This window comes from Pteropus medius, unplaced genomic scaffold (genome assembly GCF_902729225.1).
Source record: "Pteropus medius unplaced genomic scaffold, Ma_sr-lr_union100, whole genome shotgun sequence".
NCBI classification, from domain to species: Eukaryota; Metazoa; Chordata; class Mammalia; order Chiroptera; family Pteropodidae; genus Pteropus; species Pteropus medius.
The window spans coordinates 32,825,363-32,850,925 of record NW_024354875.1 but is presented as its reverse complement, the minus strand read 5'-3'; the positions used below and the strand labels follow the sequence as shown (position 1 = coordinate 32,850,925).

The 25,563-nt window shown below is 36.7% G+C and overlaps 1 protein-coding gene across 7 annotated transcripts in view; it reads right to left on the bottom strand.

The window, feature by feature from the left end:
• Positions 1-25,563, bottom strand: part of RAPGEF4 (Rap guanine nucleotide exchange factor 4) — a 259,909-nt gene that overhangs the window by 145,660 nt on the left and 88,686 nt on the right. The window contains exon 1 of one of the 7 annotated variants that reach the window (XM_039855516.1): positions 15,219-15,518. The exons of 4 other annotated variants lie outside the window; for them this stretch is intronic. The gene's annotated coding sequence lies outside the window, so the exon portion shown is untranslated. Of the gene's footprint in view, positions 1-5,283; positions 5,428-14,973; positions 15,140-15,218; positions 15,519-25,563 lie in introns of those variants that run through there. 2 more of the 7 variants (XM_039855517.1, XM_039855518.1) reach the window with 2 other exon arrangements.

The following is a 25,563-nucleotide window of genomic DNA, read 5'->3' as shown; positions in this document are numbered from 1 at the left end:
GCTAATAGGGTAAAAAGGGAGGCTGACTTATCAAAATAAGCACTATAGCGTCAAGGAAGATGCAAAGTCACACCTGGTGGTGAGGAGCCTAAAGAATGCTTTTTATAGTATGTGAGCTCTAATAAAACTGACAATAGCCCTGACCCCCGAGCCTCCCTAAGCTTTCCTGAGCTCTAAGTTCACCAAAGCTCTGCGGGCAGCAGAGAGGGGCATAGACAGCAGGATATGAGTAACATTTTATGTTTACCCATCTCTAATGATGGACTTGCTGATTCCAGTATGAGAATTCTCCTCAGTTTTCAGTTTGCTGGTAAGTGATTGCTTTGGCGGGTGTGTATAACGCCCACCTCATCGGCAGGCTATGCAGGTATGTTTCCTGAAAAATATATGGAAAAAACCTCTCTCCTGCTCCATTATATAAATAGACCAACCACTACCAAACTAAAAAAAGGAAAAACTTCCATTACACCCACCTTTGGTTTCCTGAACGCACTCTTTGGGAAGCAATTCAGGGTGCTTTTCCCAGAAAACTTAGTTGCAACTTTCCTGTTTTTATATATGTTTAATGAATTACACGAATAATATATTCTCATTATAAAAAGTCAAAAGATCAGAAGTATGCAGAGTAAAAAGTAATAGTCCCACTTCACCACTTCACTCCAATTCCTCTCCCTTCTCCACTGTTAATAGTTTGGTATATGTGATTTCAGAACTTTGTGCATTTACTTACATTTCTAAGTATCTATACAAATCAATGGCTTTAGGTTCATTTTTAAAAATAAATGAATCACATTAATATGTATTGTCCTGCAGCTCCCTGTTTTTGAATTAAGATATGGCTCAGATATCTTTCCATATCACTACAAACAGATCTCCCTTAGCTTTTGAAACAGCTCCATAGCATTTTAAGTTATGGATAAATTATAATTTATTTAACCAGTCTTCTACTGATGGACATTTTAAGATTTTCTCAATGATTTGTGATTTCAAACAATACTGAACAGAAGACTCTTATTCACATATCTTTTATGAATATGTGCAAGTACTTCAGAAGGTAAATATCTAGACCTGAAAATGTTTGTTCCAAATGATGTGTGTTTTTTAAATTTTTATAGATACTACCAAGTCAGTTGTAAGATATGATTCATACTTGTACCTCTGCCAACAGAGTATGAGAATATTGTTTCCCCACAACCCCCTCAACACTGGATATCTATCAATCATTTCCATTTTTGCCAATCTAATAGATACAGACAGCATATCTAATTGTTTTAATTTATGTTTTTCTGACTACTAGTGATAGTTACATATTTATCGGCCATTTATATTTCTTCTTTTGTGAATTACCTGTACATAGGGCTTGCCCATTTTTCTAGCTAGTGGCCTTTCTTTGTTGATAGATAAGACAGTTGATTTCTTTATTTCAGAGGGGAATGTAATGTGTAAGACTTCTCAACCAGGTGATGCAAACTGGATGTCAACCACAGGAATAATCACACTGCAATCTGGAAAGGTGCCATGTGCCCCAGCTGTGGTTTTAGTCCTTCCTAAAAATGAACAGATAGAAAATAGGCTTCTCGCAGTTGGCACACACAGAATCCTTCTGGATGCAACCTCATGTGGGCATAAGAATATCTTAAGGTAAGAAAAAGGTGAAACTGTAAATGGGTCCATCAGCAACGATTCATCATCACTTTGTGGGTGAGTGGGACAATGAGAAAAGAAAATGATTAATGGAAGAAACCTTGTTGACAGACAAGGAAGTCAGGCGGGAAGAACCTAGACAAAAATGGAGGAAAAATCGCCACAGCGTCGCTTCCCCATCTCCCGCTCAGCGTTACTGCCTAACTTTAGGCTTTGTTTTTCACACAAGGTGGGTGTAGAATTAATTCCTTGAAGTGCAGATTCTAATGCAAAGAGCACCAACTTCAGTAATTTGCTCTAACAGATTCAAAGCCTGACTCCCACAGCAAATTAGTAATGCTAGTTGAGTCACAGAGGGGTCACAAAGTTTCTTAGAATCTATTTGCTTCTATTTGTAGGAATCATCTTACAGAGAGAACAAAAAATAACGAGGATCTATTCGTATTGCAGGCTCTTAGTATGTATGGAATCATACAGCACCATCTTTTCAACAGTTAGGAGATTCACTGCTCTCTCACGGCAGAAGGTTCCTCATATCTAATCCTCACTAGAGGCTTAAGAGCAGTAATGAAGAACAGGCTTGGTGCAGTGATTAACTGGTTGCTTCCCAGGGTGCAGGCAGCAAGGGCAGAAGGGAGAGAGCTTTTATTTGAGAGGTCAGTCCAGGGTGTGTGAGGGGGTTGGATCTGGTTGACGCCATAGCCCAGCAAGGTGAAAACAGAAGCCTGGAAGAGCAAGTCTTGGCTGGAGCAGGGAGAAAATCGTCATTCAGGTCTTGGATTGGACTTTAAACTATTTTTTAAAAACTCAGTGGTAATATCGAGGAGATCTTCATCTAAATGACTGCATTTGTACATATCTTTAGTTTGTGCTAAATGATTACATGTTATTGTTGGATTAGGAAAGAGAGAGTAGCAGCTGAAGGGCCAATGAGGAAAGACTTGGAACTCCTCTGATATTTTCTACAAAACAGTCTCAAGACTATGCCAAGGTTATAATGGATGGGTGACAGTTGAGATGTCTTGGCTTCCAAAGTATTCTCTAATAAATTCCCCTGTATTTTAATTGTAATCTTAAATGCACATTTATGTACATACACAGTAGTATCCTTCTGAACCAACCCAGGTTTCTGTGGAAACATGAGAATACTTCAAGACAAGATAAAAATAGGATGAATCTTTCTGGGAAAGGGTTCTTAGGACTCACTCAATGTCTATTCTTAAATATCAATCATCTTTCTTTTGTCTGGTTGTATTGAAGATGCAATCATAGACACATTATATTCACTGTGAAAAAATTATTAGACTTGGTATTCAACGGTTTAAACTTTGTCCTCTAAAGTAGCATCATCAATTAAAGAGCCCAATTACCTTGCCTGAGCTGGTGGTGTATTATAATAATCAATTGCATTTGACTAATGCACCCCAGTAATGGGCATTCAATAAACATGTTCCAGTCAGTCTGAACTCTTCATAGACAAAGAGGGCCTGAGTGAGGTGGAGTTCGCCAGCTGCCTGTGAAGTTGGCAGGAGAAGCTAGTATTTGCTCAGCTCTTCACCTCTCAGACAAGATTTCAAAAATACAACAGCTAAATCATGGCAAAAGGAGGGTATGTTTGGTGAAACAACAGCTTTTATAAGTTTGTGCAGGACAGTATGATTGCACAGAACCCCAGAGTAAGTATGAAATAATATATAAAACCAGAGCTTGGCAACTAGCAGGCTATCCAGTTGGCTTCAAAAATTCCATAGCCTAAAAGTTGTAGATTATAAAAATAGATATAACAGTGCTGCTAGATTACTCACCAAGAGTCAGTCAGCCAGTCATGTAGTTTTAAAAAAATAATACCATTGCACATATACGTCTCTGAAGAGTTTTGTTAATGGGTGCTAAAAGTACCAGTAAAAACCATTAACAATTAACAAATGTATTTGATAAAAACAATAAGGTTGAAACAATACGATTCTCTACACATTAAAGATAATGTGTTGACTCTAGTAGAGAATGAAGCAAATTTGGAAACTGAGATATAATTTAGAAACTAAATGTAGGTACTTCAATTATCCAGTTTTCTCAGAAATTGGATTTATTTTAGATAGAGAAGTTCTATTATCTTTTAATACCACATCAAAAGTAGGTGATAGATCATGAGAAGAATGCTGGACCCAACATCAGAAGACTTGAACCTGGGCTCTGCTACTTCCCTGCTCTGTGATTTGAAGCAAGTTGATTCATTTCCCTGAGCCTCACTCTCTTTATTCATAAAATCATAAAGGACAATAACTATAACTGCCACTCAGCACTATTAGGAGTATTAAACAGCCATGTAAGAGTAAATTGGAAAATGTCTAGAACAGGGGTCCCCAACCCCGGGGCCGCGGACCAGTACTGGCCTGTTAAGAACCGGGCCACACAGGAGGAGGTGAGTGGCAGTGAGAGAGCAAAGCTTCATCTATATTTGCAGCCACACCCCAGTGCCAGCATCGCCTCGGCTCCAGCTCAGGTCATCAGGTATTAGATTCTCATAGGAGCACTGATCCCTGGTGCCAAAAAGGTTGGAGACCACTGGTCTAGAATATGGTAGCTTTCCAATGGATGTTTTTTTAAATTTGAAGGACTTATCCTATTTATATATATATATTTGCCTTGAATGATCGTTTGCTTATTTTAATAATACTGTCATCTCAAAACATTGTTGCAACACTCCTTCAGAATTGCCTCCAGTGCCAAAAGCTGTTAATTTCCTCTTTTTGTCAAAATGTATACTGTCCCTTTTAATGAAGTCTGCAAAGTGGGGGCCTTATTTCCATTTTACAAGAGAAAGCACAGGCACAGAGGAGTTAACTGATTTACTCAAGGATTTAAAACAGATTGGAAGTTTAGATAAATCATCTAGACTTTTGTTTTGCCCTCCACTACACTCTACCTCACCCTGGAATCTACAGAGGCATTTCTCTGAGTTCTTGTAAAGAAATCTTCTATGATTGCCACATTTCACTTAAGTCAGCTCTCATCAGCAGACAGCGCGTCAGCACATCGAAACACTCTGCCGAGAGATTCTGTACCTCAAAAATCAGGGAAAATGGAAGGCAGGTGAATTCCCAAGTTTCTTCTTTGAGCAAGTTTTTACCCATTTTAAAATCACCTGAATCAGAAAATCTTGATATTTGTGCCTCTTGTTCATGCCTGATTAGCAGAGTTTCAGATATGATACAGTCTAGTTGGATAATGATGAAGCGCTATGGGGAAAAGTAACAGCTCCTTATGCCCCCTAGAAAATATATGTGACTGACTGTGAATTAAAAGCAGTGAGCCACTAGAAAAGCCACACTTAAGTAGGTTATCTGAATCTTAAGGCAGGCAAGTAGTGTTTATATTTTTCTTAATTCTAGTAGAAACATACAAGTTCTATACCAAATTTTTAAATTGAGTTAAACTCTTTTCAAAACATATCAAAAGTTTTGTTCAAAACCTAAACATTCCCAAGCTGCCAATTCCACTAGCATAATTCCTAGTTTACATTTAGATAGAGAGCTTTACATAGGATTTTTGACAAACTTAAATCTCGACTTATAGACAGGATGAAATCATAAAGTCATCTTAAGACTAAGCAACAGGCATAAAGATAAATAACCTCACCCGGCTATATCCATGTGTATAGCAGCAGCAGATTGCTGGTGATATTCATGGTCATTCTAAGACATTCCACAGCAACTGAAATGAGCCATTACCACCTAGAATTAATTATATGGGTTTCAGAACTTTGTTACTGAATCCATAGCCCCATCTTGGGGCTTGTCTGCAAGGTTGTGGCCTCTCAAAAACAGGAATAGGAAAACAAATCCTGACATAAACCAATACAGGCCACAGCTGCTTAAGAGGGATAAAAAGCTTAAAGGTTGAGCTGGCATTTTTTCCCCTCTCCCATGAAGCATAAAAGTCTCTGCAAGTTTAATTAGACCCTCATTACTGAAAAAGGCATGATGGATGGCTTCTCAAAACTGAGACTTGGCCTGGCTATATATACAATATATACATATATACCACATCTTATAGATATATAAATGTATATATCTATATATCATATATCAATTAGATAGCTTTACATATACATAATATAGTATATAATAACATATGCATATATACATACATATATAGATGTATAAGATATGTATACGTCTTATATGTATATATCACATATATATGCAATACAGTATAGTATAGTGTACAGAATGATGATGTAAAATATACTCCTACTATAGGTTACCATAAAAAAGACTTGAAAAGCAGTGCTTTAGGATAACTCGAAATCTCTGAGCTGGCTAAGCTGTAGGCAAAAGCACCAGTAACTGTACAATAGTGACAACAGCAGAGGGAAGTAGGGTAATGAGAGAGGGAAGTGGGACTAAGGAATGAGAAGGTGATCGGGCAATGCAGCACACCCAGGTACCAGAGTTGCCAGCATTGCTATAGTTGGAGCTGAACACCCCTTGGGAGTGAGGAGTTGACCTTTAGGGTGTCCCCAGATATTAACCACCTATGAAGATCAAGTCAGGTTGTTTTGAATACACTCCCCACATCCATATTCCACACACAGCAACACTGGTGAAGACATCTAAATATCAGAAACCAATTTTCTATGATTTCAATACACAAAATATAGCATTAATTCTATTCGAGATGTTGGACTTCCTTTGTTTTCTACTATTTTCCTCAAAAAATAAAAGTATAAAGTTAACCATAGGGAAAGGATTTTTAACAAAAAGATCTCCAAAATTTTCATTTGAGAGGTACAAAATAGTACATATTATTTTTTTTTTGAACAGTCACAATTCAATAAGAACACAATACATAAGAATTTATCAAGTTCTCAAGCTTTTTTTTTCCATAAGCTATTTAAATAGAACTTAATTGTTTATGAAGAACTTTTACATTATCTTATTTAGGTCCACTAATAACTCTATAAGGTAAGGATTAGTATTCATACTTTATAGACAAGGAAATGAATCATTCTAGAGATTCAGTTAGAGAGGAAGAAAACCAGTTTTATTTTTTAACTCAACCTTTGGGTTCTGATTCTGATTGGCTTCAGACTCTGAACCACAACATTTATTAAGCACCTACAAGATGCCAGGCCCTTGCTTGGGTGTTTTTCCTTGCATTACTTTTCGTCTTTTGGCAAATACTTTTCGTCTTTTGGCAAATGCTTTTCTAAAGTATGCAAAAACTTTAGAGTCATGATATTCATTTGCATCTGCTTTTAGGAAAAAATATCTAAAGAGCTGTTCCTCTTTATATAGGCTACTCTATGTAGGCTACTCTAAGCTCTGTCACTCGTGTTAAGGAATGAGTAATAAGGATAAGATCTAGGTTGTGTCACTTAAATGTCCTTGTGCAGCTTCATGTTGAGGAAGCATTTTGAGGATTTTATAAACAAAGGACCCCAAACCTCCTGTTCTCTCTATGGTACATGATCCAAAGAAAAATTTCCTTTTCCACAAAAGCTATGGATGATACAAAGTGACAGTATTAAGCTCTTGTGTTAACGAAAGTGCCTTCGAAGAGGCTTTCTTGGGTGTACACGTTACCATCCTCAGAAATCTGTCTTGCTCACTGCTCTAAAGATTGTACCAAGAACAATGCCTGGCACACAGTAGGAGTCATTGAATAAATGGAAGCCTAAATGGGTACCTAAAGCCAGTCCCTCCAAGACTGAGAGTCATCTCCAAGAACAAAGATCCTAGAACCTTTCTTCACATCTGAAAGAAATTAGTTGGCTAATCCTATGAGCTGGGGAACACTATGTTTGTTATGCCTCAAACATTACAAAATAAATTGAAGATCTCAGTTTTATACTGTAAACTATGGTGGATTAGGGGCAGGATAATGTAGCCTCCCTTATTCAAACTTAGGACCAGCTCTGAACTGTTGTATGAATTTGGCAGTAAGGTTCTCCAGCCATTTACCCTCCAATTTCTGAACAAACATCAGCAACTCCTCTGAAGGATCACAGTTCTGAAGGCAAAATGACACATGCAAATCATTACAGCATTGTTTGGGTCTCCAGAGAGATTGCCATCCTTACCAGAGGCCTAGAATGGGCTGAATATCACAGGACTCATTTTGCAACCTTGGAAAATTTTACTGGAAACAGTAAGTGGTGGAGACAAGTTGCCTACCTTTGTAGCTCCATATGCCACTTCACTGCAGAGAGAGCTGAGACAGCTGATGGATTTGCCTTGTCACTAATATTTTGGGAATACAACGTCAACAGATTTTTCCATTTGCAGTGTTCCAAATGTGACTTAATTGAAACTTACAATTGTTCCACCACTGAATTTTAGAATTTCATTTTTTTTGAGTTCAAAGCACTTCTTACGTTTTCCTTTTAGAAGAAGAAAAACTGCAGAACCTGACTTAGTTAACAAGAAGCTAGAACTATAACTCTGTCCTCTGACTTAACAAGGAGGGTCAGCTTCAGACAAATAGCCGCCTCCCTTGTTTTCGTCTCTGTGCAAGAGGCACACTCTTAAAGAAGTCACGAGCACAATTAACAAGAGAGAATTATACACAAGTCTCTTTCCTCACTCCAGAGGTTCCTTTCCCTCTGTCTGCTCCCTATGTTTTCTCTTATTAAAACTTAGAATGAGAAAGTAAAAATGGTCTGTGCTATGCAAAAGCATGTTATTATGCAGTCCACTCTAATTCCACAAAATGAAATATAAGACTCGTATTTTCCAGAAGCACTGGGATATCAAAACAAATTTCGAGTTCTCTGTGGATTGCAAATGAACCTTGAAGCAAAGGTCTTTCTTTCAGTTAAGCACTATCATTAAGGATATGAGTTGTGTGAATAATATTGATCAAAAAACATTTAATTCATGCTTTTATTATTCCAGAGATTGATTACTAGGATGCCGTTTTGTTAGGTGGTCCAATACTCTGTTCATTTGATTTCAATCTGTTCAAAATGCAATTGCATGGCTGGATGATAAGAGCTCAACAATTGAAGCATGTTGCACCTTCTCTAGTTTCTCTGTCATTGATTAATAGTTAAAATTTGGATTAACTTAGGTATGACGCGATTTGAATAGATGAAACATATTCCACTTTTTCTCTAGAAAGTTCAAATATATTCTACATTCTCCAACAAAAATGGCTTTAAGGATGTTAAGTAAGAATGTACACATTTATTTTTTCCGACCCGAATCTTCCACATTATATGAAACCTTTCCAAAATGTTTAAGAAATTATTAAGCTGGAGCTGAGAGGTTCAAAATAATTTCTTAAATATTACCCCTTTACAGACTGGCCTCACGAACACTAGTTTGTGCCTATTTGATCAGAACAAAACTAGACAAGGCCAATAGATTTTCTCTCTTTCACCACAATTTATTATAAAGACCTAACAAATAGCCACACCTTCATTCCTAAATTCATTTTCCTCCTGAAATGTTAAACAATTAGAACTTTCAATCATTTCTAGGTTTAAAGTGATATAGGTACATTGCACATGATGAGGAATCTGTTTCGATAAAAGGTTATCTCGGACCCTCATATTTAGTTTCAAGGACCTTTTCTTTTTGATGATTTCTTGGACCACAGGTAAAACTAAGTCATTTACCTTTTACTACTCCCTGCCTTCTCCTGCATTGCCTCAGGATTGTTCAGTTACCCCAAGGACACAAAAAAGACCTGAAGGAAACAAAGAATTCAACTGACTGTCCAAATAGATTCTTTAAAATCCAAAGCACAGAAAGTCAAAGCATTTTTTTTATTTTAATAACTAGCTTTGAGACAGAAAAGTCTTTTGAGTTCCAAAACTTTGGTTTCATTTGAAGGACAAATTCTGTGAAGTTTATACTATAAACAATAGAATAAGGAAGAATGTAGGAAGATTTAAGCGTTAAGTGTTTCAGCCCCTGCAAAAGATCAATACAACAGAATTGGTAGTACAGAAGAGGAGGCATGGTTCAGGGAGGTTTTTGGGAGATAAGAGCAATTTATCAAACTTTAACTATAAAAGGGCAGAAAAGGTTAAGAGAGTATATAAAAGTGGAGAAGATAAAGATTTTGTTTTTTCCTATATTTTTTTAAGATTGGAGTGACTGGAGCCCATGTATACTCTGCTGAGAAGGATCTACTAGAGATGAAAAGTTAAAAGCTAAAGGAAATAGAAGAAATTATGCATAAAGCGAGTGAGCCCCAAGAAGATGAGAGTGAATAGGGTACAGAACATAGAGGAACCAGAAGGAGAAAACCTGTCTTAACCTGAGCAAAGATGGAATGGGTGAATACAAATAGACAATTTAAATATATACATTTAATTTAGATTTAAATTTTAAATTAGATTTAATTTTATTTAATTTAGATTTACTATGTATATTAAATCTAAATTTGCATATGTGCATATTTGCAATGCCTTCCTCCTCTCACTCAGAAAAAGGATGATCTGCTTGCTGACTTGTGCTAAGCCAAGTAAGGGCCAAGAGGAAAATGGCAAATACCCAGACAGGCTAGTTTGTGCTACCTATGAAGGAATGAAAGAAGACATATGTCAGATGATTAAGTCAATTAGTGTGGAGGGGGAGGGGCAAGGGAGGAGGATAGAGAAAGGAGAATAAATTGATAGCTGCCATGAAGAGCCAGACTTTGGGAAGAAAGACGTGTAAAAACGATTTTTAGGAAATCTGGCTATGTGCTATGAGATTAGTTGCCCTGTTGATCTTGATTGATTCAAGAAACCTTCAGCAAAGCCTTTCTGGAATCAGATTTGACTTTGTATTGAACTGTCTTCCAAGCAATTGGTTTTTTTCGGGTTATACGAATAATAGATTTGGTGGCAGGAAGCTGAAATCTTGCATTGGTAAGAGGTGAGGGTGTCTGCCGAAGGTGAGGGGGACGGTGGTCTGGTCAAAGATTTGAGGAAAGTAGAAAAGTCTTCAAACAGGTTTTGGGGAGAGTGGCAAAAGTGTACTAGGGAAACATAAGGATCACTGAGCTATACTTGGAGTCCAATTGAGATTGGAGGTCATAAATTTATCACGGCATCAACCTGGACAGTGGTATCATATCTCTAGAACTGCTTAGCTGTCTCGTTGAAAGCACACAATTGGATTGATTAAGGGCTGGTCTTTGGTCTGGTAGGTGCCAAGGGCAGGCATAGGTCTGCTTTGTTCATTTTTAAGTATCCAAAACAACAATGCCTAACAAATGAGAATCATGCAATAATCTTTATTGAATGGGTGAATGAGAGAACAGAACATACTAGTAAGAGGGTGGTTGAAGTGATAGTCTATCGAAACTAAAGAGAATGAAATGAAGGTCAGAGGGGTCCAAAAGAGGGGAAACTAAAGAGGACCAAAAGTTCCTGGGAGATGGTTCGGGTCTACCCATCACAGGAGCAGCATCACCTACTCAAGGATCAACTTCTCTGAGTCTTAAGCACCCCCTGGTGGCTGATCCAGGGAGCTATTAGGCCCAATATCCTTCTCCCTTATTTCTTACTCCTCAAGAACAACATGTATATTCTTATGTATTCCTCTTTTCAATATTCAGAACTCCCTTTCTCTTCATGCAGTCTTTCTCACTCATTCTTTACACCTGGTCATTCCCCTCTCCCTTTTGACTTTTGCCCCAGCTACTTTAGGTATCTTCCTCTCTCTCCCTCCTTTTCTCTCCTATTCATTCTCTTTCCCTTTCAAATTGTGAAAACAATCCCGGTTGAAAAAAATGGCAGATATTAAAGGTAAAATTCATGATATGCCTGAAATAAGGACAAGGAAATCCTTATATTTCAAAAATTTTTAAATCAAAGTCTTGTAAAGTCAGTGAAAGTGGACACAAAGTTTAAAATAGTCACAGCCCATACCCTCTCATAATTAACCTGCATTTCTCCAAGCACTAGCCTTCAAACCATTTTCCATTTTGTGGTTGCTTTTATTTTCATTATTAACATAGAAAGTTCTTTTGCTATTTTTTTTTTATTGCAAATGTACATGATTTCTGCTATAGGATGAGTTGAGTAGACTTTTCAAAAGCAACGTTTATAAGCTCAAAAATGTTTATAAGCCTGTTCCTACAGAAGATTTGCAAATGAGCTTCTACACTACAATCTATTTGCCAGTTGGGGGTTTGATATAGCTTTGATCCCTGCTTGAATTTCCTGAAAAACCCCAATAAGTTATTTAAGGAATAACAGTTGCCAAACTTTCTGACAAGTTATAATGAATGGTTAAGTTCTGAAAGGTCAACCAGTCACCTTTTGGCTCCCATATCCTCCTTAAAACCAAGCTATTTTGGGAATTTCTATTCTTCATGCTCTTTTTCTTCTCAATCCTGACACTATTTGTGTCCCATCAGTGGCATTTTTTTTTTAACTCAGAAAAACTTAAATAAGCTCCAAGATTGCAGAAGAGCCTTATTATTTGATGACTGTGGGTCTCGTCTGGGAAAAAATCCAAACATAGATTTGCCATTTTAAGCAATTCCTTTGAATTCTCACTCTATTGTCAACAATAGTCCTATATTATTGGTTTATTATTGATTTTTTTCTTTCCCTTTACATAAGATAACTAGGCATCTCAATTTCCTCTTCTTTCCTTACGTTTATAAGTTCCTAAAGGATTGTATTGTTTTAGCTTTTTTGGGTTTTGGAAAACACACACACACACACACACACGCACGCACGCACATACATACTAACCATACCTTGCTATTATTACAAACTCATAATCTTTTTCTTCAGCACCATGACTATTTCTCCTTTATAATCTTCCTTCTTCTTCACCCTACTTTAATATAATCAGCCACATTCTATCAATTTTCCCTTTAAAACATATTTAGATTCATCCTTTTCTCCATGTTCTCACTGGCGCCATCCTGTCTCAAGTCACATTCTCATTGAAGTCCTGTTACACCCTCCTAGGCAGCTTTCTTACCGCCCCTGCTCTGTTTCTCCCCACTTCCACCCCTCCCTGTCCCACCACACACTCAATCCATATGGTAAAGTATCCTGCTTATCTACTGTGAGGGCAGGAAACCACCTTCTATGCATTCAGGCACATTTTCACAATCCTGCATGATGAGTATTACTTTTTTCATTTCACATATGAAGAAACTAACCCTCTCAGAGGTTAAGTATTTCATCCAAGATCACCTAACTTGTAAGTGCTGGAGTCACTGGCCCTCGAATTTGAAAAGGGAAGAGTCATCTGTATTGTTGTAACAAGAAAATAAAGCATTTGCATTTAAAAAATTAGATATTTAATCTCTTTAAAATCAAGGAACTACACAGACTTGCAGTTATTACCATATCAAGGGCAATGATTTTCAAGATTTATACAAGAGAAATCTGTATGTCTGCTCTCAAAGAGTTTATAATCTAGTTGGTTAGAGTACGTATCTAGAACATGCTGGATATATAGTATGTGCTAAATAAATACTTGCTCAAGCCAGGGCCAGAGAATGGAAGGAGAGTCCTTGCTCTCTTTCATTTTGGCTTGCCACTAATTGCATTGTTTAGTCATGGGATGCTTCTTAATATAAAATGCTCTCTCTGACACTTCCTCCTGACCCAGCCCCAAAGACTATCAGAACAATACGCTGTTAGGAAAAAAAAAGATGTTGAGGTTACTGGGCTGCCTTCCAGCCCACAGGCCTATTTATTTTTTCCTAACTACAAGATAATTATTGCTGGATATTATTATGGGATTTTTCCATATGTCCTTTAGTTAGAACAGTGATGACCCAATGCAGCCTTTTAATGTACCCTGGTCTCCTGCCAGCTTACCTCATTCTACAACTTCGTCTTTGGTTTTTATTTTTATAATTATTCAGACTTGCCATTGCCTAATCAATACCTCATTTGGCCACCGTTGCTGTTGACTACATAACTCGACAAAGCCTCCTTGGAAAAGGTCTTTTTTTTTTTTTTGCTAGCAGTGGGCTCATTTGAAGTAAGTTCTTGCTACGTTCATCATTTTGGCAAACAAGGACAAGTTCAAGGAAATTAGAGGCCAAACTTGACAGAGCACTGGGTGCAGCTGCTGGCCCAGCTGTGCAATGATTCTCAACTGGTCCATTACCTCTAAAACTCAACTATTCAGCACAGCCTTCTCTAGTCCAGCACTCCTGTCGGTCTAATATATTTGGCAACAGCCATTATTTCAGAAATGAATGCTCATGTGTATTTTTAGCAAATCACATGCCTGCTCTATCAACAATTAAAGAGATTAGGATTCAGCAGACATCATCCTCTAATTAGGACAAGATGGAAGACATAGTATATAAATGCTGCAGTTTGGTCAAGGTTCATCCTTTCCTAATAAGACTGCCATGCTGCTTTGCATCAGCCAAACATCCACTCTCTCTAGGGCCACCCTGTTCCCTGTATAACATTCACTTCCTGTGTCTGTCCTATGGAATTGTCAGTCAGGGGACTCTGTTTGCAATAGACACTTCCAGTTTTCCCTTTCTCCTTCCCTCATACCACACTATTGGCTCAACAGACTGTTTTAAGACTTATCTTGAAAAACAAGTACACCCGGTGGCCACCAATTTCGCTCAGTTATGCCCTTCTCCTGGAGCCTCGGAGTATGTTATATGCTCACACTTATGTAGTCTATCCTCTGAACAAAAGCCCGAACTCAGTGTCTAGGCCATAAATTCCATCTCGCCTTGCTCCTGCCGATGCATTATTTAAGCAATCTTCTCCGCAAGCCGGCATGAGAATTTCCCTGAGTAACAATCAGTAGGCACTTTGCATGCCGTTCTAACTGGAAGTGTAGGATATCTGAGAGCGTCCCACCCATTCCATTCACAGTCTCGATAATGAAATATGATAATCTAATTTGGTAAAAATAAACTGTGAAATCAGAGATTTGAGGCAAAAACTTTAAAGATGCAATTCAGACGAGCAATCAATGCTTATTCAGTTTCTGTACCATCTCAGCTTTCTCCCTGTGCAGATGCTTAAGTGATGCTAAATTAAATAATTGACAAATTTTTAAAACTGCTGGAAATTACCATCTGTACTTAATTTTGGAATATAAAAAGGTCCATAGAAAACATCCTTTATGATTATTTTGTCTAATAACAGATATGAAACAATACAAACATCCCAGTCATAAAATATAATGCGTTTCAAGTAGTCTAGCTTACATATTCAAACACAGTTTATCAAAACAAAAGACTACAGGAGGAGTGAAATGCTGAATTACCAATACATTTTTTTAAAATAAATGGCAAAAGAACAGAGTTTTTAGTTTAGAATCTACCCCTCTAACCTTTACCTCCCCACAAAACAAAAACCAGAAAAACAGAACTCACCCACAGGCAGTCCTATAGACATTAATGATAACTATCACTCTTCCACATTTCTCTCCTGGATAAACACTGAGCTAAACTGTCCTCTGTTAAGAACTTTTATTAGATTGATGTTACATTTATACAAAATGAAGTCTATGACTGTAAATAAACATGCTTGAAGCTTCCAGGAAAACACAGAAAGAGAAACGAGCTCCCTGCGTGGGAACACACTGGTAAATACATGGATAAAAAAAGCTGAAACTTACACCAGACACTTCTCCCAGGTCCAGCACGGCAGTAGCCCTAAAGGCACATTCTAATGTTTTTTAATCCATGTTCTGCTCTTCTTACTGATGGGACTACTCAGGCACATGGTCAAGTTGCAATCAGCGTCTCCCTCAGTGATGTATGAGAGCTGGGCTGATTTATCTTGTCTTTCTGCAGCATATTAGCACTAATGTTTCTGCGTATGCATCCTACCTTTCTTTAGCCGTAGTCCCGGCTTTATCATTGGTAATCTAAATTAAAGAGCCAGTGAACAGAGCAGGGTTGTTGTCCCCCACCCCTCCCTGTTTTCCATGAAACAATTGCCAGGCAGTCATTCCAGACAAGGATTCCACTGTTTATTCTATTGAGCCTCCCCTTCAATATCCCATTGAGACTGGAAGTCAGTCGCAAAAGGATAGGTCCGGGGAGACTGTCTTAGTTCAAAGGTCTATTTATGATTTATTCTCTAAAACGGTACTCATGGCCTCAGGAAATACTAGAGAGAGCTGTCACTTGACAGTTTTTCATCCCAGAATACAGAATTGACACTATTTATAAAAACAGAGTAATATGATATTCCACTTACTGCCCAGGGCTCTTCCTTTTCTAAGCGTGTTTGTTTTACCTGTGCAAGCCTAAATGTTTATTTTAATGAGGAATATGAGTGCTATGAGTTAGCAAATTTCATACAAGAAGCATAAAGTCCTATTCCTATAAAAAATTGGGAGCATCAATCAAGCAAATCATTTTTAACCCTGTTTGTAACCTTCTATCAACAAACAGCAGCTGAAGGAGGAATGACAGTCTGTATTTAATTCAGGAGTTGTCAGCTCCTTTCTTCAAGACATGTTTAAAATTTTGTCCATCTCCACAAATGTTTGAGAAGAGGAAACATATCAGTATATTTTCATACGAAAGTTTGTAATCTCTTGAGAATGCTGCTGTCTTAGGAGCATCTTAATGTTTTTAACTCAGATTTCCAAGGCCTACTGAAATAATATCAGGTTTGTTTTCTCACTTTCAGCAACAAAACATTTTAATAGCTGTTAAGCAATGAAATTTGGTGGGTAATAGAGCATAACAAGTTTGTTTCATCTCTATTTTTGTTTATTTTTGTTAAGAGAAAACAGGATTGTTTTCATAATTTTAAACATATATACTACATTTTTAATTTTGCTTTTGAAAATTAACAAATTATGATATAATCATTTCCACACAGGCATAAAATATAGACTTGCCATTTTTAGTAGCTTTACAATATTCATTTCTCTGATTCCTTGATATCTGTGTTATTTCAAGTTTTCGTCATAAAAATAAAATTTCTCTCATCAAAAATGCAAAATGTTCACATTCCAGGCCCTTGAAATGAACAGAAAGAAATCATTCTCAAACGTTCTGCTTCTCAACTATTTTCAAAATTGCAGTCAGGAGAAATAATACTCAGAAGGGCTGCTTGAAGACTCTCCAGGGTATGAGCTCTAGATTGTATCCCTGGGTTAAACTTTAAACCTTTAGTTTGGTAATTTCTATATTATAGAATTTGGTTATACTGAACTGCTCCACAAACATCCAGAGTAATTATTTAAAAATTAAAATCAGGGTTTGTCACTCAGCTGCTTAAAACTCTGTATAGTTTCCCGTTATTCTTAGGATGAAAGCCAAAATCTTTATCATGGCCTTCAAGGATTCAGTTTTATTTCACTCGGAAGATAAGCCCACCTTCCCGGAACTAACTGGCTGGGATTCAGAACCATCAATCAATCAAGTATTGAACCTCTGCTCTTTATTGGCCAGTCAGCTCAAATATGGTATCCGAGCACTGGCATGCAATGCCGAGAGAATTCCAAATGCAAATACATAGGCTTTTTCCTTTAGGTTGAAAGTAACATGAAGAGATTTCACTACTTTACAAATCAGCTTATGAACTATGACAAAATCGGCATGAAGCAAGCCAGACTCGAAAATGCAAAGTGAAGATAAAATCAAGGAGTAAGAGAAATAAGATGAAATTAATCATTTGATAAATGTTAACTGAAACTGACTTAAGCTAGAGGATAAAAAGGGTAATATTCAAGAAAGAGCAGAAACTCTAAAACAAGTATTGTGTAAGCTTGGTACTCTTGTTATTCTTCCAAAGTCTATCGTTCATATCAGCTAAATTAATCTTAGACTTACATTTCTTAAAGTTGACTGTCTCTTAAAGTCGAGTTTCTTCAAGAAATAATTCCTATGTATTCATTACAACACTGTTGATATTGCTCTTCTTCAAACATCCTCTTTATTTTAATCACTAAAAGAATCACATGGTAAATGTCACCAGTTTCTAAGTAAGATGGCCCAACAAGGCCCCTATTACAGAACCCTAAAAATATGTTTTTTTTTCATAACTAAAGATTTACCTTGCAGCTAACCAAGAGCAACATAATCCTTTCATACAATTTGTATATAAATGTGGACATAAAATAATGTAAACACCCAAAGATATACGAAGTATGTCTTTTTGCCATCGTCCTGAAAATTTTCACCATTAAAGCTTCCTCTTGGAAAAAATCCCAAGGCTCTGGAACAAAATTGCCTGTGTTCAAATCACAGATATGCCCTTGTATGACCTTGGGTAAGGTAATCAAACTTATCGTAGTGTGTGTGTTTAATTTGTCTGTGAAGTGGGCTAATAGAGTTATGCTTCTGGTCATGAAATTAACTCATATGAGACCGACTTTCTCACAGATAATAATTATAAACTCCGGATAAAATATTAAAGAAAAAAACTATCTGAGGGCACTGGAGAGTGATCAAGAACAAGCAGAAACTAATGAGGGGTTGCTACTTGGAAGAATGGCTCATTTTTTATAGCTCTTCGTCTAAGGGCAGACCCATCGGTCAGTTCTACAGGGCAACTATATTTCAGAAACCTGTTGTCTTACTGGTTGAGGAATCAGAGGATAGGATTCGGGGAGATGATAGCAGCTAGAAATAGAGAGAAGAAACCCCAGAGAGAAGATAGCCACAGAGGGGAAGCCCCATACTCAGTACATAAAACCCAATTAAATCTCTGGCTGATCCCAATATTATAAATATGGGACAGACTTCAAGCAGCCCAGCTAAAGTGAAAAGAACTAAACAGATTGCTGCTGCTGTCTGTCACAGGGAAGACAAAATTCAGATTGAGTTCTGCCAAGTTAACTGCCTGCTAAAAGAGAAAAATCAATGGTCTTTAAAAGTATATGACAAAATTCAGAATCTCTATAACATATGACTCGTAATGTCCAAGGTACATTCCAAAATTATTAGATAAACAAAGAAATAGAAAAATGTAACCATTTTTAAAAGAAAAGGTAATCCATAGAGACTAACTCTAAGATAATGCAGATACTAAAATTAGCAGACAAGGATTTTAAAGCAGCTATTATAGCTATGCTAAAGAATATAAAAGAAATCTCAGCAGAGAAGTGAAACTATAAAAAAGAATCAATTGGAAATTTTAAAACTAAAAAATACGATATCTGAGAAAAAATTCACTAGATGGACCTAACAACAGATTGGCGGGGGAGGGAGGGAGTATCAATGACCTAGAAGGTAGAGCAATATAAATTATCTGATCTGAATAAGAGAAAAAAGAAAAACCGAAAATGAAAAAAAGCTGGAGTGGCTATATTATTATCATATGAACTAGATTTCAAGACAAAGAGTATTACTAGACATAAAGAGAGACATTTTATAATGATAAAAGAGGAAATTCATCTGAAAGAAATAAAAATATTAAATGCATATATGCTTAATGATAGAACATTTTGAAGCAAAAAAAATGACAGAATTATTGAATAAATAGACAAATCCACAATTATACTTGGAGACTTTAAAACTGTTCTCTTAGTAACCAAACGAACAAGACAAAAACCAAAAAAATGAAGACATAGAAGACCTGACCCTCACCTATCAACTACACTGATCTAATATTTATAGAATACTGTCCCCAATAACTGCAGAATACTCATTCTTTACAAGTGTACATGTTATATTACCAAGATAGACAATCTTGTGTGCTATAAACAAGTCTCAATACATTTCAAAAGATTGAAATAACGCATAATACGTTTTCTGACAATAATTCAATTAAGCAAGAAACAGTAAGATATTTAGAAAACCCCAAATACTTGGAAGTTGACAATACACTTCTAAAGAAGTTATGGGCCAAAGAATAAAATCACAGAGGAAACATGAAAATATTTTGAAGTAAATAATAATAAAAACAATATATCAAAATTTGTGTGACAGTTAAAGTAGTGCTTAGAGGAAACTTTATAGCTTTAAATGTTTATAAGAGAAAAGAATAAAAGTATAAAAGTAATAACTTGTTTCCACCTAAGAAGCTAGAAAAAAAGAGCTAATTAAATCCAAAGAAAGTAGAAAGGAAGAATTTTTTTAAAAAGCAGAAATCAATGAAATAGAAAACAAAAAAACAATAGAGAAAATTAGGAAAATTATAGGTTGATTCTTTAAAAGATCAACAAAATTGATAAATTCTAAGCTGTACTGATCAAGAAAAATTAAAAAGAAGGAATACTAATTACCCATATCAGGAATGAAAAAGAAGATATCTCTAGAGATCCAAATACCTTGAAAGTATAATAAGTACCTATAATGGACAAATTTCTTGAAAAATAGAATTTACCAAAATTGACAAAAGATGAAATTAAAAATCTTAATAGCACAATATCTATTAAAGTAATTAAATATATTATCAAAATCTTTTCCTTAAAGAAAACTCCAGCACAAATGGCTTCATGGTGAATTCTATCAAACATTTTAGGGAAAAGTTATACTGATATTACACAAACTTTTCAGAAAATGGAAAACAATGGACCACTCAATTCATTTTATGAGGCCAACATAATCCTTATACCAAAATCTGACAAAGGTACTGTAAGGAAAGAAAATTACGGCTCAATATTTATGAATATTGACACAAAAATTCTTAATAAGTATTAGCAAATAAAATCTAATATTATATAGAGAAGATAATCATCCTTTTTACATCATGACCAGGTAGGGTTTATCTCTGGAATGTCATGTAGTTTTAACATTTAAAAAATCGATCATTATAATAATTTACCATATTACCAGAATAAAAGAAAAACCATGTTGAATTTTAACACATTCAGAAAAAGCATCTGACAACATTCAATACAAATTCATGAAGAAAACTCTCAGCAAATTAAAAATAGAAGTATATTTCCTCAATCTGCAGTTAAAATCATATTTAATGGTGACATATTGAATGGTTTTCCCCTAAGATCAGTAACAAGGAAAGAATGTCCATTCTCGCCACTTGCATTCACCCTTGTGCTGGTGGTCCTAAGCAGTATAATAAGGCAGGAAAAAAACAAAAGGCATAAAGATTAGAATAGCCACGAAAGATATTTAAGTTAAAAAAAAAGCAGTTGGCATAATTGTATTTGCAGTATAATTCAACTTTTAAGGCAAAAAGCGTTAATAGCATTAACATTTTTATATTATAATTTAAAAACAAAATAAAGAAAAACCCCTTACTAATGCAAAAACTATATCAACATTTAAAAATCATGATGTTTATAGAGTCTTTCTAAGTCAAATAAGATGAAATGAATTCTTCCTTTGTGTTCTTTAAACAAAGGTAGAGTTTTATTTTAGACATCAAGCATATTCCAGATGTTTTTGCCTCTAAGATCCTTCCTAGCAACCCTACCCCCACACACATCCCAAGTGGGTAGTAGGGAGAAATGAAAACCCAGGTTAGGTAAGGTTCAATTTATCATCAGGTGCAGGCTCATCAGAACCCAGAACACTGACAAAGAAGAGGACTGGATGCTCCTATGAGCCTATCTGCTTCACTCTAACTCACGCCTTTTGTATGCACCTTCATTCCACGTTTCCCCAAATCCCATCACTGGATGTATGGAGACCACGGAGAGGAATATGGATCAGAGACAACTCATTATCACTAGAAATATAGAATTTTACTTAGAATGACCTTAGAATATATCTAATTCAGGCAACCACTTTCCAGGTAAGGAAACAAAGTCTGGAGAAGTAACTTGCCCAAGGTCACAGGGTTACTAAGTGACCACAGCAAGTCCCTTGAGCCTCAGGATAGCATCCTTTCAATCACAATGAAGAGAGAGTCTAAAAGGGCATGCCCTACTGATGCAGAACCGGGGCTGTGCCTTCATAAATAAAGAGATTACATTAGGATGCAGGCTCGACCAGGCGTGGAAGGGAGCAATCTTCCTGCCTTTATCATAGAGCCCCAAATTGGAGTGCAAACATCAAAAACTGACTCTGTTATTGATTTGCTTTCATTACTAGTGTTCCATAAGATGCATATACACTTTCTCTACAAATAATCCATTAGTATGAAACGGAGAATGTTTCCTATTTGAGATATGCCTTCTGGCCACATCATTCAGAGATGCTTTTAGTATATAACTAACATTAATGAAGAGCTCTTGGTAGAATGTTTTCCACATTTTGGTTTTGGAAACCTGAAAATATTTAAATTAATGCAATGTGTTTTAGTATGCTCTATCATATTTTTTATAGGGAGTACAAAAATCGGTTTATAAAGTTTAAGAGGTAAACCAATGATTAGGCTGTGCAATTACTTAAAATCAATAACTAGGAGACTGATTCAATCAAGTTGTCCTACAAACTTCACCAGAACCATAAAGAAATCCTTCATTCCTCTCTGCTAAAATAGAGATGCTCCCAAAGAACAGTCAAAATAGCAGTCCCAAAGATTATGAGCTAAAACCTATATGTAAAACTTATAATAACTGATACGCAAATAAGAAATCGTTCTTACCTACTTATCAACATAAGTTCTCTAAATCCCTCTTCTATAGTTGGTAATTTATTAACACCAATTAATGATTACAATACATGCAGAATAACAATATCATTGTTTTTATTTAACATCACATTTTCCCACTAATAATAGTCCTTCCAACAAATTATTAAGGTCCTCAAATGCATTAGAAATATGATCCCATTACATATATCCTCAAGTCTGCAGGAATATATCTTGGGGTTAAGGAGAAGCATACCTACATTCATTATAAGAAGCTAAAGGGAGACAGATAAGTGGCAAGCCCTGGCTAGACATGAATGCTACCCACATTTATTATATGTCTCTCAGACACTTTATTACTAATGATTTTCCAACACTGAAGCTTTTGAAAACTTTGATCTTTGGTGAAAACTCAGTAGGATGATTAAAACCTTCCAGCTGAACAGAATAGGATGGAGAGATCACCCCCTTAGCATTTGCCACAGAAAGTATCATCTGCCCTGACTCCACCCCAGTGTTTCATTGAAGTGGTGTCATTCAAAATATGCAAATGACAGTAATAATTAGAACAAACAAATGAATTAGGTGAGCCTCTATAGGCAATTTACTCAAGGTAATTAAGAATGCTAAATTAAACAAATTATTACTTGAAATGGCAACTAAGCTTTAATTAAACTTGATTTCTATACTAAAAATGAAACTACTAATTCAATAGAAAAGATCTGGTGCAAATTAAAAGGCAAAGTATTAAGAGGGAGAAAAAGAATGTAAACTCTGACTTTTGAGTCATAAGATTAAGACCAGGTGTCACTGCATTTTTATTGGATGTTGGCTCAGAGAGAAGTACTTCTGTGTAAATTTAAAATTGATAGAATGTATTTGGGGGGGCCTGAAGCATAAGCACATTTTAAATAGTAAAGATGCTAAGGAAAAATAGAATCAACCTAAATCCAAGGTATTTTCTCTCTAACTAGCATCTCAATCTTCCTCTACCATTAAGAAATGGAAACCAGCAGGCTATATCCCACCCAGGGATGAAGAGTCCTTCTGGGATATGATGACCCATAGTGGGCCCTCTACAGTGGCATGATTGCCAATTATCCATGAAATACATGTATATGATGGACCAAACCAACGGGCCCCAATCAATGACCATGGAAATAAAGGTGTCCATCCATGGAGGGAGAAAAATCTCCAGAGTTGTCCTCAGATGGACAAGGCTAAAACATAACTCTATTAAATTAGATCACACATATGTATTTAGTACTACAGAATAACATAATCTTAAAAAATACAGTCTATTTTGAAAGCTTCAAGTAATCTCTGAGACTAGATATGTCCAGTCCCTTCCCTTTTGAATGTTTTGTCCCAGGCATTTTAATGAGCCACCAGCACCAGCAAGAAGTAAAGCCCTCACAGAACCACCTGTTTTCTTCTCCACATGAAGCACCTCGCCTCGTTTGGCCTCCTGGGTCTTCCCTCTTCCAGCTTCAGCACAGCGTCCCACAGGAATACACACGATGCGTCCTGTCCCCTCTGCTCTTGGCTTTCTGGTCAGGCAGGAAGACCCAGGGCGAGAGTCCAGGAGGAAGCTAAGAGTAGAGTGAGGTGGTGGCAGGAACAGTAGGGAGGGGCCTGAAGACATGCTAGAGAAGTCGTTCTAAGTCACTACCTCTGGCATCTGGGCTGGTCACCCTGCCACACAAGACCATTTTCATATTGTCTCCCTAAATAGTCTGCCCTCAGAATGACCTTAGGGATACTATTAAAATACTAATGACAGTGTTAAGAAGTTTGTTTCAAGCTTGTGTTCCAAGGAGCAGAGAGAACTCCAGATGACTATATTCTCTCATCTATCCTTGTGCCTTAACTCTGGAGAGGCAACCATGCAGCTGCTGCCTCTGTAACTACAGGAGGAAGAAAAAGTATGTCTTGAACTCGAGAGACTTGAAGAAGCCAGGATGTCCCTTATTCTTCTGTTTGCTCTTGACCCTTGCCAGAATGGGATTCATTCATTCATTCATTCATTCATTCATCAAATAACCATTGGGCACTTTTGACATGCCTCGCCTTGTACTATGCTCAAGGGATATAAATAGACACCATTCTGTCCTCAAGTTGCTTACATTTCAGAAACAGGAGAGACATACAAACAAGCAATTACAAAAATGTGTGAGAAACTCAGAATGGAATGGGAACACGTAGGGGGAGCATAGAGGAGAGAGAAGGTCAGGGGAGGGGACAGAGAAAGCTGCCCATGATTGCACATCAGTCCCATTAGAATGTGTCTACTCTTCAGACCGACCAGAAGGGAAGAGGTGCATGGTGTGAAAAGAGCTTTGTCTCCTGCATTAAAGAATGCTAGACCACATCTCCTGTGTCTAGCACAGAGCTACGTGTGCCATGAGGGCTCAACAAATATTTGCTGAATAAATGAATGATCTAAGAATTTGAATCTGCCCCTGGGGCTTTTTTTTGGACAGAATCTTAGAGAGTGAGGATATAAGAGGCCATCTAACACCCCAGTCCTCTGGAATTTACAGACAAGAAACTTCTCCTAAAATGTTTGCACAGAGCAGCAGAGTTGTGCAGAGGAAGTATGCCAGGCCCAAAAAATGTTTGCAGGTAAATAGACAAATGAAATGTGGTATATCCAGTCAATGGAAAATATTTTAGCAATTAAAAAAAAAAAGAAAGAAATACTGACTGACATATACTACACCATGGATAAGTTTCAAAAACATTATGCTTGGTGAAAGGAGCTAGAACCACATATCATATGATTCCATCGATATGAAACGTTCAGAAAAGGCAAATTACAGAGACAGAAAATAGACCAGTGGCTTCCTAGGACAGAGGACAGAATGGGATTAACTGTATGGCATGAGGAATCTTATTGGGAGAATGAACTATGGTAACTGCTGCACCACCTTGTAAAGATACTCATTGAATTATACACTTGAAATGGGTGAATCTTATATGAAATATACCTCAATAAAGTTGTTTTAAATTTTTTGCAAAAGGACTCATAAGTTACAGGTCTGCTGCTATGAGAAGCATGCTCTGTTGTTAAAAAAAAAAAAATAGGATCCCAGATTTGAAAAGAACCCCCAACAGCAATCTCCTAATTTCCAACCACAGTGCCTTCTATTCCCCTTCCTAAAATGTCTGCTTGTAGATGAAAAGCAGATTACTGGTTGCCAGGGCTCAGAAGGAATGGGGAGTGACTGCTCAAATGGGCATGTGATGAAAAAGTTCTGGAGCTAGATAGTGGTAATGTTTGCAAAACATTACGAATGTACTTAATGCCACTGAATTATACACTTAAAATGGTTTAAATGGCAAATTTCATGTTATGTGTATTTTAGCACAATTTTTAAGTCTACTGAAAAGGCCACGTTTTAGGAATATTTTCATATTTCCCTTTCATCCTCCAAATCCATTCCCCAGTAGCCATAGAGGGGCTAGCTAATGTCCCCAGCCATGTCATGTCAGGATGTCTTAGTCCAGGTGACGAC